This window comes from Myotis lucifugus, unplaced genomic scaffold (assembly GCF_000147115.1).
Source record: "Myotis lucifugus unplaced genomic scaffold, Myoluc2.0 scaffold_16, whole genome shotgun sequence".
Classification (NCBI taxonomy): domain Eukaryota; kingdom Metazoa; phylum Chordata; class Mammalia; order Chiroptera; family Vespertilionidae; genus Myotis; species Myotis lucifugus.
This window is the reverse complement of record NW_005871064.1, coordinates 132,356-138,355: the sequence shown is the minus strand read 5'-3', so window position 1 is coordinate 138,355 and position 6,000 is coordinate 132,356.

Here is a 6,000-nt window from a genome sequence, read left to right as displayed (position 1 = left end):
ACACAGCCTTTTATTTAAATGAATTGAAAACAGAACATGAAAAGTGACTGTTAAGTTTTTAAGGAATGAAGACCGGCCAGGCAACGATTTGTTAATTTTGGTGCCTTTCCCCCGCTTTCTGTGAGCAGTAATTTTGCATCTCTACACACAGAGGGTCACATGGTGTGATTTATATATTAATATGATCAGGAGAAAAGCGAAGAGATAGATGTTGTCAAGTGTGAGCAAAAAACAATACAAGGTTTGATTCTATCAAGCTATATTAAAGAACAAGAAAAGGAGAGTGTTGATCGTTTTCTTGAAACAGAAGCAGGAAAATGGAGTTCTGAAGTCAGCATCTGCCTTATGAATCCATCTGAGATTCACATTAAACTTTAGGGTAGAATTCTGACATCTGTTGACCAGCTCGAACATCGGTTTATGAAAAAGAAACGCATTGCCCTTCATTTAAGAAGTGGCAATCTTCATCACACCCTCAGTAATTGGAAAGCATCTGTGTGTGATTGGAAAAGAAAAAAAAGGGCAAAGCACAAATTAAGTCAAGTATAGTTATCTAAAACTGAGTGTATTTGCATAATCAAAACCACATGTAAATACAGGTTTTTAACGCCAACTTCTACTTTACAATAAATATTAAGTTCCCTTTAATTACAGACATCGGGGCTGTCAGCTCACTCAATTACTCCTCCTCCCGTGAATGTAGGTTGAGAAGTCAAATCTTCATCTCCACGTTGTCAGAATCCATGAGTAGGAGAACATGTGCCCTGTCTTTAAAAAAATTAATTGCCACTGGGGACAGTTTGCCAAGTTCCTGCTCAAGCATTTTATTCAACCCAGAAGGAGGGGTGGTTTGGAATATTAGTGTAATCCCTGTGGTGTCTTATATCACCAGGAGTGTGTTTAAGCCATTCCTTCTTAAGCGGACATATGCATATAAGGAGGGGAGAGCTGACCTTTGGGCATAAATTTTGGAGTCGTTAGGAACACTAAGTTTAATGTCAGTTATTCCCGGGTGAATATGCCTTGGATATGCTAACTATACATCTTTATATGTGGGTACAAAATAAGGGCTACACCATTAAGTAGGGCACGGATTGTTTTTATTGAGTTAGGTTTTTCTCTGTACCTATACTCCATCCCATCTTTAAAATAATCTTTTCCAAAGATTGCAGTGTCCTTTCCTGCTTCCCAGTGTTCCCTTTGTAGGTTCCACTTGGCACATCTAATTGGGATCTGCTCTCTGTCATTTAGTCAGAGCCTGAGTGTCACTCAGGAGGGTTCTGTGCCAAAATCCCAGAGAGCGCCCACCTTGTCTTGGCCATTGGACTGGCATCAGCCAAGCTCTGGGAAGTCACATAGGAGAGTAGATCAATGGTCTGTTGCAACATATTCCTAGTAGTTTAAAAAATGCAGAGTCATGGTACTGATCATTGTGTTTCATGTCAGTTTTCATTCATTTGAGATTGTTGCACTCTTTTCGGTTTCTTGTGACCTGCTTGAAGTTAAATCTACTTAGCAATAGTATAGATTTTGTACCCATTGTCGTTTTCTCCTTTTCTTCTTTCCCTCAAATAACTTAGGGTTCCAAATGCACTAGGAAAAAATAGCACGAAATGCAGAAGAGTGGGTTGGAGAATAGGTACTTCATTGATACACACATCCATGGCACTGTGTGCTCTATACTCACTGTTCTAAGCACTTTCCATGGAGAGGAAATGATTTTGAAGTACATTTTTGAGCCAAGAATTCCTTCCTCTTAAAGCTCTTTCAATTGTCTTCTTGTTGAGATTCAAAATCCCTTAGTATGCATTAATCATTACCATCTTTTTCTTCTTTAACTGAGGCAGTCAGAAGTAATCTCATTATTTTGTCCTCCAAATTTTGAAACACATTTTTAAAAATTATATGTGAGGTGTTTTTTTTTTCCCAAGCAGAAATTCTAAGAATTAGTCATTTCAATTACAAGAGGAAAAATCTCCCAAATTGAGATGATTCTTTCATTGATCCGTGTGCTTAGAGTATGGGGTATTTTATTATAGTATTTTTGAGGTGGAGGATTTCTTTCAGCATTTCATAACAGCTAGACACACAGTCAGGGAAATTTATGTGCACACAGATATGTGAAATGGGAGGGACTGCACAGCACCCATGAAGGCTACCCAGGACCCAGGTAGAGATGCTCCTTGTAGTCCAGACAGTCTGTGCATCTCCCCGTACGAGAGCACAGATTGCTTAGGGGACTGTGTGTCAAGATGGGTCCCTGAGGATATGACTTCAGTATGACACTGAGTTCAGGAGAAGCTAAGCAGTTGAATTCTCACACTGGTTGAAGAAGGGAAGAATACCGGAATGAAAAGATAAATATAAATTTCATAAAGAGCAAGGAGTTTTTACCTGGTTAAGTTGAACTTAGTTGCACAAGTTACCCAGCTAGTTAGAGAGACTGTAGTATGAGACTCAGCTTCTAAACTGGGCCTGGCTAAATTCTATGTACTTTTAGCCATTTCCCAGAATTACATGGATCTGTTCTCAAAACAGAAAAAAAAAATCCTGTTGTAAAACAGTCTCTGTTCTATTCAGGGGAGGTCAGAAATGCGATTGCAGCTATAGCAGCTCACGGTGAGGCCTGGATGGGGAAATCACATCTGTGAGCCCGAGGAAGGTCAAGCAGACAGGTTGGGAGTCCTGGGACGTAGCAGCGAAGAGAATTTACAGCTGTGACCTCCCTGTGCAGGGCAGGGTACATTGGGATACAACCTGGCTTAGATCTATTTGTCAATTATACCATCTACCATAAAAAGAGATGAAGTTGTAAATGAACAGTACAATAAAACTGCTGGAATGCCTAAATCCGTGTAATAGCATCACAGGAAAGTGCATGGGCTTTTCACACATTGGAATTTAGGAGTTGCCTTTTGTAATGATGTTAGCTTAAGAATATCATTAGCTTCTATAAAACTCCCAGGACAGTAATACCTAAGTGCGGATTGTTATTATAATTAGATTGGACCCTCTAAAATGGTGATATTCCACTGCGTTTTTACTTAAAATTGTAATTTCATAAGGTTCCACTTAATATTACTTAAAAGAGCAGAGAGAGTTTTAATCACCCTTTTAAAATTTAAAAGTGTCTATCTACAAGTATTTTAAAAACGAATTTAATCTAGTCATTCAAATATTTATTAAGTGAATAAATATAATTTTATCTATTAATAAAACACTCTGCCAGGCCACACTTTTTAGCGGTTATTGTAAGTGCTATGTAGTCTTGGGTGAAAACGATCCCACGGGAGGGCCGCAGAGCATGCTGGGAAGGGACGGCCATGGCTCACATTGCCTCCATCGCTGAGCGCTGCCTGAATTCAGGCTGAGACCTTCCTGGGCATCTCTGTGCTTGAGATCGCTCATGTTTATTTTTTTTCACATATTTTTTTATTGATTTCAGAGTGGAAGGGACAGAGAGAGAGAGAGAAACATCAATGATGAGAGAGAATCATTGATTGGCTGCCTCCTGCACGCCCCCTACTGGGGGGGATTTAGCCTGCAACCAGGGCATGTGCCCTTGGCCGGAATTGAACCTGGGACCCTTTAGTCTGCAGGCCAACGCTCTATCCAATGCGCCAAACCGGCTAGGGCCATATGGCTCATGTATAAAATAGAGGTGAGGCAGTGAGTCCCTTTACCGCGATGAACAGGTCTGGATCTTGACTGTGCTGCTGGTGCCACAAATCTATGCATGTGATAAAGTGTCACAGAATTGCATGCACACATGTACCAAGAACAAACAAAAATTGGGACAGGCAAAAACGTAAAATCTGAGTAAGGGCTGTAGTTGACCATATTGTGCAAATGTCAGTTTATTGATTGGGGTAACGTTGTGTTTTGATAATAATTCTGTCAGCTGTTAGCACAGGGCAGGAGGCACAAAACCTCTCTGTACTGTTTTTGCCATTTCCCATGAGTCTGTATTTTAAAATTAAAAGTTAAAAAATATACTTAACGTATGAGCCAGCAATCCAACTCTTGAGTATTTTCCCCGGAGGAATGAAATAGTATGCTCACACAAAATTTGTATACGGTTGTGTATAGCTGCTCTAATTATAATCACTCCAAATGAGAAACAACTGAGATGCCCTTCAACAAGTCAGTGGATAAAAAAATATATGGCACATCCATACGGTCTAATACTCCTTAGCAACTAGAAGGAAAAAATTACTAATAGAAGCAATAGTTTTTTGACCACACCACAAAAAATAGAGGTGACAATTAGTGGACAATTACTGAGCATTTATAATTCCATGTTTCATGTGTGTACTATATGTTAGGTGTGTATGAGCGTACATCTCACCAAGATACATTCATATACAAAGTATGGGTGAAGTGCTAGAATTCAGCAGTGAATATGCAAAATGTGATCTCTCCACCTACTGAGCTTTAATTCCAGAATGATATTTTTTAGGGGGGAGTGAGGGGAGGGGGGGAGTAAGAGATCAACCAAAGAACTTGTATGCATGCATATAAGCATAACCAATGGACACAGACACTGAGTGCGGGGCGGTGGGGGGGGGGGGAAGTGACCGGGGAGAGGTCAATGGGGGAAAAGGAGACATATGTAATACTTTAATCAATAAAGAATAAAAAAAAGAATGATATTTTTAAATGCCCAAGTTTAAAATTTTTAAATGAATGTTTCAAATTTAATTAAGGTTGAAAGAAATGCTTATCATGGAATTGTCTTATGCATGTGAACTAGTGCTATATCTACCTGATGCGGAGCTATAGAACTATCATTTACCATATGTGCTGACTGTGCGAAGTCAAGCTTTTATGATGGAGCTGTTATATTTTGAAGAACATGTTTTGAATCATTTATAAGTCTGTGTAATAACAAGCTATATCATAGCAGGATTTACTGGACTTTTATTGCCACCTACACAGCCAACCAGTACTTATGTGTGTGAATGCTGAGATGGATAAAAGAGGAATAGGAGCTATTTGAGGCAAGGATTTGGAGTAAGAGACACTTGCGTTCAAATTCTAGCACTGTGACTTGCCTGGTCTGTGGATTTGTACAATTTCCTCACTTATGAGATGAGTGCAGTACAAATTATCATCCTCATAGAGTTAGAGTGAGGTAAAAGGTTTATCACAGGACCAGGCATAAATGTTAGTTATCATTATTATTATGTATAATTATTTGGGAAAGCATGTTAAAGAGAAAAAATGCAAGGTGGTATAAAAACCAGTCTATATTTCTATATAGAAACTGTTTAAGGGGAGTATCAAATATATACTAGGATATTTGCATTAAACTTCACTGGCAATGTTGAGCTTCCTCTCCATCATCAAATGCATGCAGGTTTCTGATTGACACAGTGTGGGAGGAAATAGATGTGTCTTAGTAGTGACTATGATCCTGGCACGCTTAAGGGAGACAATATGAGCAAAATGTAATCAAGAGGAGAAGATAGCGTGGGGGGGAACTTGGAAGAACAGGGGACTGAGATTGACATTAACTATTTGTATTATAGTTGACTAGTTGATTAAAGAATTGCTGGCTATGAAAAAGATAGAAGCAACATCTATTAGCTGTCATTGCTATCTCAATATACAGGATTAAATGCAATTTCTATCACATATGAAATGCAATTTATATATATTATATATTATTTATATTTTTATGTAATATATATTGTTATTTATTATTATTAGAGGCCTGGTGCACGAATTTGTGCATGGGTGGGGTCCCTTGGCCTGGCTGGCGATTGGGGCTGATCAGGGCCAGCCGGCCAGGGGGAGGGACTGCGAGAGGTTGGCTGGCCACAGGAGGTTGGCTGTGGGAGCTCACTGAGCACCCAGCTGGCTGAGGGAAGGGACTGCAGGAGGTTGGCCTGCTGTGGGAGTTTGGCTGTAGGAGTGTACTGACCACCAAGGGGCAGCTCCTGCATTGAGCGTCTGCCCCCTGGTGGTCAGTGTGTGTCATAGTGACCAGTCAACCAG